The 13,439-nt window shown below is 41.4% G+C and overlaps 1 protein-coding gene across 2 annotated transcripts in view; it reads right to left on the bottom strand.

Moving 5' to 3' along the window:
• The window catches only part of LOC106568094 (roundabout homolog 1), a 261,979-nt gene extending 249,487 nt beyond the window's left edge, over nt 1-12,492 (bottom strand). For both annotated transcript variants that reach the window (XM_082960436.1, XM_082960437.1), the window contains exon 1: nt 12,225-12,492. The gene's annotated coding sequence lies outside the window, so the exon portion shown is untranslated. The remainder of the gene's footprint in view (nt 1-12,224) is intronic.
• Nucleotides 12,493-13,439: the final 947 nt, after the last annotated feature.

Below are 13,439 nucleotides of genomic sequence, written 5' to 3'. Positions count from 1 at the left end.
ACAAAGAAATGATCAGTCTATAATTTAAATGGTAGGGTTATTCGAACAGTGAGAGACAGAATAACAACAAAAAAATCCAGAAAAATGCATGTCAAAAATGTTATAAATTGATTTGCATTTTAATGAGGGAAATAAGTATTTGACCCCTCTGCAAAACATGACTTAGTACTTGGTGGCAAAACCCTTGATGGCAATCACAGAGGTCAGACGTTTCTTGTAGTTGGCCACCAGGTTTGCACACATCTCAGGAGGGATTTTGTCACACTCCTCTTTGCAGATCTTCTCCAAGTCATTAAGGTTTTGAGGCTGACGTTTGGCAACTCGAACCTTCAGCTCCCTCCACAGCTTTTCTATGGGATTAAGGTCTGGAGACTGGCTAGGCCACTCCAGGACCTTAATGTGCTTCTTCTTGAGCCACTCCTTTGTTGCCTTGGCCGTGTGTTTTGGGTCATTGTCATGCTGGAATACCCATCCACGACCCATTTTCAATGCCCTGGCTGAGGGAAGGAGGTTCTCACCCAAGATTTGACGGTACATGGCCCTGTCCATCATCCCTTTTATGCGGTGAAGTTGTCCTGTCCCCTTAGCAGAAAAACACCCCCAAAGCATAATGTTTCCACCTCCATATTTGACGGTGGGGATGGTGTTCTTGGGGTCATAGGCAGCATTCCTCCTCCTCCAAACACGGCGAGTTGAGTTGATGCCAAAGAGCTCCATTTTGGTCTCATCTGACCACAACACTTTCACCTAGTTGTCCTCTGAATCATTCAGATGTTCATTGGCAAACTTCAGACGGGCATGTATATGTGCTTTCTTGAGCAGGGGGACCTTGCGGCGCTGCAGGATTTCAGTCCTTCGCGACATAGTGTGTTACCAATTGTTTTCTTGGTGACTATGGTCCCAGCTGCCTTGAGATCATTGACAAGATTCTCCCCGTGTAGTTCTGCGCTGATTCCTCACCGTTCTCATGATCATTGCAACTCCACGAGGTGAGATCTTGCATGGAGCCCCAGGCCGAGGGAGATTGACAGTTCTTTTTTGTTTCTTCCATTTGCAAATAATCGCACCAACTGTTGTTACCTTCTCACCAAGCTGCTTGGTGATAGTCTTGTAGCCCATTCCAGCCTTGTGTAGGTCTACAATCTTGTCCCTGACATCCTTGGAGAGCTCTTTGGTCTTGGCCATGGTGGAGAGTTTGGAATCTGATTGATTCATTGCTTCTGTGGACAGGTGTCTTTTATACAGGTAACAAGTGGAGATTAGGAGCACTCCCTTTAAGAGTGTGCTCCTAATCTCAGCTCATTACCTGTATAAAAGACACCTGGGAGCCAGAAATCTTTCTGATTGAGAGGGGGTCAAATACTTATTTCCCTCATTAAAATGCAAATCAATTTATAACATTTTTGACATGCGTTTATCTGGATTTTTTGTTGTTGTTATTCTGTCTCTCACTGTTCAAATAAACCTACCATTAAAATTATAGACTGGTCATTTCTTTGTCAGTGGGCAAATGTACAAAATCAGCAGGGGATCAAATACTTTTTTCCCTCACTGTAGGTCTTTGTATTCCCAGTACAGGAAAGCCCAGGAAGTTCCCGAGCAGGACGACCCAGACAGCCTACCTGTTGACATTGGAGAATGGATCAAGCTGAAGGTCCACAAGAGAAAATGAAACCACCCCAGACGGATGGGCCCATACCAGGTCATCGCAGTAACACCCACAGTAGTGAAGGTCCAGGAGCGCCAGGGGTGGCACCACCTATCGCACTGCCAGAAGAGGTCCCAACCATCATAACAGATAAGGGTGCACACCCAGACCCATATTATTATCCTCAATCTTTTGAGGATTGCTTGCAGTTGAATGCACCATTTGATGAAGAATCTTTCTTATAATCGCATAGTTTAAGGTCACATTTTTTGAGGCCTTGTGGGACTTATGAGACGTGTGTTAAACCTGTTTTGAGTGTTGTGCCCTGCAGATGCCTTTAAAAGGGGGGAACCGCTTAAGTTCACACTTTTCCTGTTGGGTCCCACCGTGGCTGGCTGAGGTTCTGAGAAGACGACTGGTTTTCTGAGAATACAAAGCCACTGTAGGCCTGATGGAATTCACACCTGTCAGAAGATGCTTAAAGACTCACATGCCGTGTGGTGGCTAATTTCTTCATTACCAAATGAGGAGAGTTACAAACACACCAGTCTGAGTTAAACTACATCTTTAATACTTAAGATAATTTTGCAAAAGCATCTTTGACTTTCAACGATTCTCCATTTCTAATGACCCGTTAAGAGTGTTAACACAATGGCTACTGAGATATTTTATACCCAAGAATCCACCCCTTCAACATAAATTGACGAACCACAGATACATAGAATGGGTCACAAGATTAAGTTTTGTATGAAAAGATATCTATAAAACACAGTAGACAGCAACTGCTATCTCAACATTGTTCATTATATAGACCGGTGTCTGGTCTCCCTAGAACCGTCCCTCCCTGGTACAGTATAGAACAGAACCATTAGCTCATGTCCTCTGGAATGCTTTTTAGGCGGTCTTATCAAAATACACCATAAATCTCCTCTGTCAGTGCTATATCATTGAGGCCCATCCTCAGTAAGACACCTCTTGTTCCCACTCCTGGACAAGCTCACTGAGGGGAGTGACCTGCGCACAGACATTGTGGAGACAAATAATTGGTTCCCCATTAATCACGCCATCCCTTCACATGGTTTAACCTGTTAGGGCTAGGGGGCAGTATTGACACGGCTGGATAAAAAACGTACCCGATTTAATCTGGTTACTACTCCTGCCCAGTAACTAGAATATGCATATAATTATTGGCTTTGGATAGAAAACACCCTAAAGTTTCTAAAACTGTTTGAATGGTGTCTGTGAATATAACAGAACTCAAATGGCAGGTCAAAACCTGAGAAGATTCTGTACAGGAAGTACCCTGTCTGACCATTTCTTGAACTTCTTTGCCATCTCTATCAATTACATATGATCTCTGCTATAACGTGACACTTCCTACGGCTCACATGGTCTCTCAGAAGGCGGCAAAAAGCTGAATCGTGGCTTTGCAGGCTCTGGCTGAAACAAAGTAGCGCGTTTGGGTAGTGGCTGGTTACAGTACTGTGAGACTCAGGCTCGTGCCCGCGTCGACGGAAAGCTTTCTTTTCCTTTGTCTGTTTACCTAAAAGGATATTCCCGGTCGGAATATTATCGCTTTTTTACGAGAAAAATGGCATAAAAATGGATTTTAAACAGCGGTTGACATGCTTCGAAGTACGGTAATGGAATATTTAGATTTTTTTTGTCACGAATTGCGCCATGCTCGTAACCCTGATTTACCATTTCGGATAGTTTCTGGAACGCACGAACAAAACGCCGCTATTCGGATATAACGATGGATTATTTGGGACCAAACCAACATTTGTTATTGAAGTAGCAGTCCTGGGAGTGCATTCTGACGAAGACAACAAAAGGTAATCAAACTTTTGTAATAGTAAATCTGATTTTGGTGAAGGCTAAACTTGCCGGGTGTCTAAATAACTAGCCCGTGATGGCTGGGCTATGTACTTAGAATATTGCAAAATGTGCTTTCACCAAAAAGCTATTTTAAAATCGGACATATCGAGTGCATAGAGGAGTTCTGTATCTATAATTCTTAAAATAATTGTTATGCTTTTTGTGAACGTTTATCGTGAGTAATTTAGTAAATTGTTAGTAAATTCCCCGGAAGTTTGCGGGGGGTATGCTAGTTCTAAACGTCACATGCCAATGTAAAAAGCTGGTTTTTGATATAAATATGAACTTGATTGAACAAAACATGCATGTATTGTATAACATAATGTCCTAGGGTTGTCATCTGATGAAGATCATCAAAGGTTAGTGCTGCATTTAGCTGTGGTTTGGGTTTTTGTGACATTATATGCTAGCTTGAAAAATGGGTGTCTGATTATTTCTGGCTGGGTACTCTGCTGACATAATCTAATGTTTTGCTTTCGTTGTAAAGCCTTTTTGAAATCGGACAGTGTGGTTAGATTAACGAGAGTCTTGTCTTTAAATAGCTGTAAAATAGTCATATGTTTGAGAAATTGAAGTAATAGCATTTCTAAGGTATTTGAAAATCGCGCCACTGGATTAGACTGGCTGTTGCGTAGGTGGGACGAATTCCTCCCGCCTAGCCCAGAGAGGTTAAGAATAGGTAAAGACACATTCACATATGAAGACAATATTTCATTCTGTCCTCCTCTCTTGCTGATATTCTGCATAGCAACAGAGTAATGTAAAAAACAAGTCTGACCTCTCCCCTCTCTGGGCCCCAAGTGACTGAGCCCCAGCTAAGGGAAACGTGCAACTGAAAGAAACCAGAGTCCAAAGGACACTTTCTAATGACAAGTATCTCACATAAGCATATTATACTAATTAAACATCTTAATTATCTATGTTACCCAACTAATTCTGATTCATCCACCACAGCCGTGAAATGTCACCCTGTATCTTTGGTGTAGTGTCGGGTTTCGGTCGAGCATGCTTTTGAGCTATATAAGTTGCAGGATGTCTTAGACCCCTTGCAGAACCTGGGGAGAGCTATCATATACTGGACTCTGTACCAACTTCTGCCTACAATTGTATTACTAAAGGATAATTATTAATACTGAAACAAAGAGTCTGTGTTTCCTTTCTACTACCAATATATACGTTTGATAATTATATAGACCTGATCAACTGTTGAAGAAATTGACCAACCCTATCATTGACGGAAGATGGTACTGTAACTCTGTTCCTCAACCAGGTCAGCTAAGACAATGACATTTCCTCCACATGCATCTCACGCATCTCAGAGCCATACATTGGTGTGTGATGACTGATCAGCAGGTGCCAGGGAGCTGAAGGAGAGTGTAAGTTCAGGAAGTGTCTGCCACTGGCTATTTCCTCCTGAAGATTTGGAGACCAAATCAGTGGGCCCGCAGGAAGTCTCCTGGGACACTGAACAGTACTATTGAATCCCACCCTCAGAGCAGAGAAGGAGGACACACACACACATGTTTGTTTTACTATCCTTGTGGGGACTAAACAATTGATTCCCATTCAAAATCCTATTTTCCCTAACCTTAACCCCAAACCACTAACCCTAGCCCTAATTGTAACCCTAACCCTAAAACTAACCCTAAGGTAAAAAATGTCCTTGTGGGGACCAGCGAAATGTCCCAGAATTTTCCTTGTTTTACTATCCTTGTGAGGGCATCTGGTCCACACAAGGAGAGTAAAACCAAAAACACACACACACGGTAGTAGTGAGGGAAAATGCACACACAGCAAGAACAGACATCAAATCAAATCTTCCCATGAATAACTACCCACCTAGATGTAATGATAGTGGCCTGGCCTGGTGTGTTGTGTGGGTGCCTGTTCTTTAACTTTCCACTGAAAGGTCCCTGAGGGAGGATATCCTTCACAGGAGGTCACACAGTTAACAAGGGCCGTAAGGAGCATGGCCTCTATCACTAATCTGACTGTGTAAAGCTAGTGTGAAACCTCCCTAGAGCAGAGAGACTGACCTGGGATGAAAGTCCCCTCTGACCTTGTGTGGCCCTTTGCCATCCCTAAGGGGACGATAGATGAAGCCTAGTACATATGGCTGAACCTGGAAACTCAAACTAGGATGAATCGATCTCTACCTGTGGCAGACCTCATCATACGTATGAAGAGTAGACTTTAGATATACCTGTGAAACACCGAATATCCAGACTGTGGAAGACCTAATCGCAGACTGTGGCCTTTTCTCATTTGGAAAAAAGTTTGTCCTCCACCCTCTCTCCTCTGTCGTCCATGACCCGGAAACCGATAAGTGGTCGAGGAGATGTTGTAAAGCGTCTGTGTGCAGCTGGTGAGATGAGTCAGGCGCAGGACAGCAGATATGAGTAATGAAAGCAATTTTACTCAATAATATCACAATACACGTTGTATAAATACAAGGCCACAAATACGGACTGCAATATAATAAACAATTACTCACAAACAAACAAGGGGGAACAGAGGGTTAAATAATGAACAAGTCATTGGGGAATTGAAACCAGATGTGTAAGACAAAGACAAAACAAATGGAAAATGAAAAGTGGATCGGCGATAGCTAGAAGGCGTCGACGTCGACCGAACAAGGAGAGGGACCAACTTCGGCGGAAGTCGTGACAGATGTCAATTCGTTAGGTGAACGGAACAGTGTTCACCCCTCTTCGATAGCCACCTTTCATCAAGGAAAGTAATGTGTATCCTACCTGAGTCTTTTTTGGAAGAGTTCTAAAATCTGCCACACCCCTTTTGAAATCAGCTTTTGTATTGTCGGAGGAGAAAAGCATGCACACATTTAAAAACAATATGCTACTTATCGTTTTATCTATAAAATGTCTTGCACAACTAACTTAATTTCTTTTTATCAGTTTAAACATTTATTTTGGGATTCACCACTGTAAACGTAATTTGCTTAATGACGGGCGAGTGGAGAAGGAGAGTCTAATTTCATGGAAGTGCATTTTCGTTCACGTTCTCTCTCCTCGATCAGATTTGACCTTTTTCAAAAGGAGGCAAGAGAGGACGAAGAAGAGAGGACGCAGGAGTTGAGCAAATCCAATGGAGAAAAGGCCATTGTCAGAGAGGAATAGGCCTGTCTGTGGGGAGACAGACCGGGAGATGGATGCAGTCGCGCTCCACAGCCAGTCAGCCATTCTTATGACACTGCATTACAGGGGCTAATAGAGCGAGACAGAAAGTATTAAAACTATCAGAGAGGTAGAGGGATACTGGGGGCCTGTCAGTGAGTATGATAGACAGTCATAAGGCTGAGTAGGGTAGGCTTAGTGAGAAGGTCTGTTGTCAGGGGTTACAGATGATGATCTGTCTGACTGGACTGCAGGATGCTGACCTCTTGCCTGTGGATAGATGCTGGAACATAACACAACACATCAACACACCAACACAGCATGTTAGTAACACACACAGGTTTTAACACAGTTCTCACTCATCAGCCATACACATCTCCATCTCAATTGACCAAAAATGAATGAATAACCATCTATTAATGATTCCTGGTATGACTAAGGACATATGTGCAGTTGAAGTCGGAGGTTTACATACACCTATGTTGGAGTCATTAAATCTCGTTTTTCAACCGCTCCACAAATTTCTTGTTAACAAACTATAGTTTTGGCAAGTCAGTTACGACATCTACTTTGTGCATGACACAAGAAATTTTTCCAACAATTGGTTACAGACAGATTATTTCACTTATAATTCACTGTCTCACAATTCCAGTGGGTCAGAAGTTTACATACACTCAGTTGACTGTGCCTTTAAACAGCTTGGAAAATTCCAGAAAATGAATCATTTGAGTCAATTGGAGGCATACCTGTGGCTGTATTTCAAAGTCTACCTTCAAACTCAGTGCCTCTGCTTGACATCATGGGAAAATCGAAAGAAATCAGCCAAGGCCTCAGAAAAAAAATTGTAGACCTTCACAAGTCTGGTTCATCCTTGGGAGCAATTTCCAAATGCCGGTTAATTTGTACAAACAAGAGTACGCAAGTATAAACACCATGGGATGACGCAGCCATCATACCGCTTAGGAAGGAGGAGTTCTGTCTCCTAGAGATGAACGTACTTTGGTAAAAAAAGTGCAAATCAATCCCAGAACAGCAAAGGACCTTGTGAAGATGCTGGAGGAAACAGGTACAAAAGTATCTATATCCACAAGTAAAACGAGTCCTATATTGGCATAACCTGAAAGGCCGTTCAGCAAGGAAGAAGCTACTGCTCCAAAACCGCCATAAAAAAAGCCAGACTCCGGTTTGCAACTGCACATGGGGACAAAGATTGTACTTTTTGGAGAAATGTCCTCTGGTCTGATGAAACAAAAATAGAACTGTTTGACCATAATGACCATCGTTATGTTTGGAGGGAAAAGGGGGAGGAAGAAGAACCGAAGAGCCGAAGAACAGCATCCCAACCGTGAAGCACAGGGGGTGGCAGCATCATGTTGTGGGGGTGCTTTGCTGCAGGAGGGACTAATGCACTTCAAAATATAGATGGCATCATGAGGCAGGAAAATTATGTAGATATTTTGAAGCAACATCTCAAGACATCAGTCAGGAAGTTAAAGCTTAGTTGCAAATGGATCTTCCAAATGGGCAATGACCCCAAGCATACTTCCAAAGTTGTGGCAAAATGGCTTAAGGACAACAAAGTCAAGGTATTGGAGTGGCCATCACAAAGCCCTTACCTCAATCCTATAGAAAATGTGTGGGTAGAACTGAAAAAGCGTGTGCGAGCAAGGAGGCCTACAAACCTGACCCAGTTACACCTGCTCTGTCAGGAGGAATGGGCCAGAATTCACCAAACTTATTGTGGGAAGCTTATGGAAGGTTACCCGAAACGTTTGACCCAAGTTAAACAATTTAAAGGCAATGCTACCAAATACTAATTGAGTGTATGTAAACTTCTGACCCACTGGGAACGTGATGAAAGAAATAAAAGCTTAAATAAATCATTCTCTCTACTATTATTCTGACATTTCACATTCTTAAAATAAAGTGGTGATCCTAACTGACCTAAGACAGGGAATTTTTACTAGGATTACATTTCAGGAATTGTGAAAAACTGAGTTTAATTGTATTTGGCTAAGGTGTATGTAAACTTCCAACTTCAACTGCATGTAAACATTTTTAAAAATCATAATAATAATTGCACACATTGCCTGAGATTCTGTTTTCTATTTGTCAGCGCAGCCAACGCCAGCAGTGCAGAGTGTCTCTCTGCTGTAAAATGAAAGGAGGGGAAGGTTTGGAGAAACAACCACTTAAATGGAAATTCAATAAAAAGGCACTCAATCAACAAACGGAAAAATAAAATGTGCAGCTGTCGTTATTCCACATTAAGGGGAGAACAACTTGCAAAGTAGCCACACATTACAACAATGGCCTGGACAATGATGAGGTGGCATCTTGGCAATGGAGGTGCGCTGATATCGATTCCCCCTGGGCAACCCGGGAGCAGAAGCCATGAATTATAACTCACTTCTTATAGCAATTGAGGAGGACAAAGTCCATACATTGGATATGGGTCATTACCCAAAACATCCATCTCCTAGAACATGTGTACCAGCTGAGTGGTGAGAAGCACAGAAGAGCACCCAGTAAATAGAGCCTATTGATTGAAAGGCCAGAAAGGTTGATAATTAAAATTGTCCCAACCATCGTTCATTCCCTTTCTATCTTTTTGTCTTTCTTTACTATCTTTGTGTTGTTTCTCTCTCTGTGTCCATCATCCTTCATTCTTTCTTTCACCCTGTGTGCCTGTCTTATTGTTGGCCCTACTTCAAACATCTTTCCTTTTTTCTTTCTCTCAGCTTTTTTCTTTATCTTTGTCTCACTCTATTTTACTTCCTTTCTTTCCTCTTCTTTGTCTTCCCTTTGAACAAAGTAATGCAGACAATCATCAGCACATACAGAGAGACAATCATAGAAACAGTCTGAGTCTGTGTCAGCTCTTCTTTAATTACAGCAGACAGTCCCCCACCGAGAACCATTTGCACACATTTGTCTTGATACTGAATATTGACATCTGACGAGCTCTCAGCCTCACAAAGGCTTGTTTTCCAAGGCAAACTCACTTTGCCCCCACAGTGAAGCATAAAAATGCCTTCCAAAATAACTACTCATGAATATTAATCTATCTCGTCTTTTCCAAGGCTGAGATACTGCATTACCAGACTGAATAAGCAAGTAGCCTCTCTGCCTCTCCACACCTTTATAATGTGAAAGACATTTTGCTTCTGAAAAGTGAGAAATGCAATAATGGTGGAGTGACGTGGTGTAGCAACAGTCCCTTAGAGAGAAAGAGATGGGAGACACAGAGAAGACACATCTCTCCAGGGAAATATAGACGCTTTGCTTGGAATACGCTGGAGGGATCAGGAGAGAAACACACACACTCAGAAATATACACACTTTATCCTCTCCCAGGCTTGAATTACAAAGACATTACACCAACACAAAATAGTGTAAAAATATGAATCTGGAAAATAAGTGCACATTACTCTAAATATTACTTTTTCTTTCATAGTTTTACCCTTTTTAGTTTCTCTGTCTGTCAGTCTGTCAATTGTCAGACTGTCTGTCTGTCATTTCTCAACCTCCTTATTCTTGATTTGGGGCTTTTGCACACCAGTCCAACTGATAGGCCAGTGGCTGTCCATCTCTGAGACAGACAGGAACAAACAACATGTATCCTTTGCAGTGAAATGAGCATGAGGTGAAAACCCCTCCCAGACATGTCAGTCAGTCAATAGTGGAATGAAATGACCAGTCCCTGCCCTAGTCAACTCCCTTTCTGTAATCATTACACAGCTATAAACACATTGTATTATGTCTCCATCAATAATGCATAAGGATATTTTATTGAAATTCAATGCCGTTACACATTCACATGACTGGACATGCCTTGTGTAAGTCTGTGATTTGGATGTGTGATGTCGGCCATGACAGGCAACAGGAGGAGGTAGAAGGGTAACAGTCAACACAAGTACTTCCCTCTTCCTCCCCTGTAGTTTCCCATGATACAGCACATTTAATAATAAAAAGTCTATAGTCTCTCAAAGAAATAGAAAATTAAAGTATAAACTGTGTGATTGACTTTATTAATGGCTGAAAGCTGGTATCATAGTGGGGAATGTGTAATAGGACGTGGGCATACTATGCTATATTGGTAGAGGAAATCAAATAAAGGCCTATACCCAAAGGAGGAACCAAGAGGTGATATGTTTTGAGTAAGTTAATTCCATTTGCTTCATTTTTATTGAATAAAACTGACAGAGTGAATAACCAGACAAATACCAATTTGTTTGTTGTGTGTGTGTGTGTGTGTGTGTGTGTGTGTGTGTGTGTGTGTGTGTGTGTGTGTGTGTGTGTGTGTGTGTGTGTGTGTGTGTGTGTGTGTGTGTGTGTGTGTGTGTGTGTGTGTGTGTGTTCCATGTGAGGGGTAAGGGCAGGCCCTCAAACGGATAATACAAGAAACTCTGTAATCACAGATAATTAAACTCCCCAAGATAAAGGGACAAGCAAGCAATGTTAATGAAGGAGGAGGAGAAGTTCAAGAGACATTAGCTTTCCTTTTAATCCCTCTATCAAGCACCACTGGTGTGATACATGTAGGCTACACTTCACTGATATTGTAGCCATAGTTTCCATGCTATTATGTGCAAAGGTTGACAATAAATTGACCCACCGGAATAAAAGACAAAGAGATTATGACAATCCTTAGAATACAATTTTAACTACTATTACATGTACTCTCTGCATCACCCTTGATGCCACCACCACCCAGTCTAAAAATTGCCATTCTAACTTTCAGCACCACAATGAATGGACAGCTCTTGTCGTGATGTGCTGCATCTGCGGAACAACTTTCTATCGCTAACGTATGCAGGCCTCCAGTGTGCAATACAGAACACAAGAGAAACTACAGACTGGCATAGTTTCAATTCTATTATATTCAACAATTGGTACAGGCCCTAACGTGGCTTCATTTACCCATGACCATAGGTGAGAAACTATGGGTGGGCACTGGGCTAATTAGTGTTTAATATCATATCTTAAAAATAAAATAAAATGATAATGACTGTTCTCCAGAGGTCTATCAACACTGTCCTCCCATGGGGATTACCTAACAAATGCAGGGTATAGATTGCACATCCATGCAACGTAAATTACTAATTAATAAACTCCCATAAAAAAAGTATTATTATTATTAACCTAAACGAGTAAAAATAGACAACGAAAATATGACCGGCTTTCTTCAAGCATCTTGTTTCATTGACGGGAAGTGTAACCTATAGGTGCAAAATGTGTGCGTCATCAATATATTTAAGTCCAAATGTAGCCTAGATTCACACATTTAGGCTACCGTTACCCCCCCCCCCCCCCCCCCCCGCCCCCAACACTCTCTCTCTCACACACACGCACACACACACACACAAACACACACACACTACTCAGATTAAAGTTAATCAACAGGTTGAGTCATTTTCTTTCACAATTCATAGGCTACAAATGTGTCTTCACTACTACACCATTAGACGAAGCAGATTTGAACTTTTCATACCGCGCCATATCACGTTGTCACAATTAACCTCTGCTGCTTGTCCAAGTGGTTGAATAACTCAATAACTCACCTTCTTTTCGGTCGTTCTTCGGCTGTTTAGTTGTTCACTGTTTGTTTGATCTACAACTGGTCCATACTTTTTGTAAAACGTTTGCAAATGTCCCTTTTGCCGGTTAAATGCCCTTGCGTTGCGTTGGCACCGAAACGAGAGGAAATGGTGAAATAAAGAGAAATCGCGTTCAGATGTGAGATAAATCAACGAGAATGCGGCCAAACCCGAGAGGGTCCCCTGGAGTAAATGCCTAATCCCGCTCTACCTGTGAATACAGAGCCGCTATCAAATGGACTATACGCGTGCTGTGAGAGGCAGCGCATACAAATCACCGCGCGCACCTTTCCTGCCGATTTCCTCAGGGTCCTAAGGCTACGATAAGGCAATTTGTTATCACTTACGTGATTGACACACAGCTATAATACTGCGAATATTGAATGACTTATTATTACACTGCATGGCTGGGCATATTTCTGCTATATATATCATGATAATAGTTATCTATCCTCCTTTTCTATCACGAGTTATGATTTCATGGGTCAGATTGTTCATTGAAAATAATACCTGATTCCCTGCTCCATTTTGGACAATATGCTTACTCACCCATTTGTAAAATTGTAATATTTTTCTCTTAAATGGTCCAGTAATGAAAATCTATTTCCATGTCAACCTGGGCATTCCTGTATAAACTAGTATCTTTGAAGGCTGAGTTTTTAATCTGATGAGGGTATATACAGGAATGCCATAATTAATTTCTAAATGACACATAATCATAAGATGATTTATGCCTGTCAATATTGAATATGATTTGATGTAACTTATCACATTAAATCATGACCACACCAAATGAATGTCAGATATTATTATTATATTATTGTAGCCTTATGATGATTATTAGGATTATTATTAGGATTATTAGAAGGGTGGATTTGATAGTAAAATAGGTAGACAATGAAGTAGAAAGTGCTGAATGTGTTGGGGGGAGTAAAAACAATTGAAGCATTAATACTAGATAACAACAACAGGAAATACTGGTTATAGTGGTGATCCGTTTACTTTTCAGTTTAGTCCTGAACAGTAAAAATGCAAAAGAGTTTATCATCACTTGTTACCCTGCTCAAAGTGGAAATTCAGAATTAACATCAAATCCAAATATGAAGAAAGGAGAGAAAGAGAAAGAGAGGGCATTGAGAGAGATAGACAGAGAGAAAAACTGAGGAAGAGAAAGAATGA

Source organism: Salmo salar, chromosome 13 (genome assembly GCF_965601325.2).
Source record: "Salmo salar chromosome 13, fSalSal1, whole genome shotgun sequence".
Classification (NCBI taxonomy): Eukaryota; Metazoa; Chordata; class Actinopteri; order Salmoniformes; family Salmonidae; genus Salmo; species Salmo salar.
The sequence above is the reverse complement of the archived record's forward strand: the minus strand, read 5'-3'. Positions and strand labels throughout refer to the sequence as shown.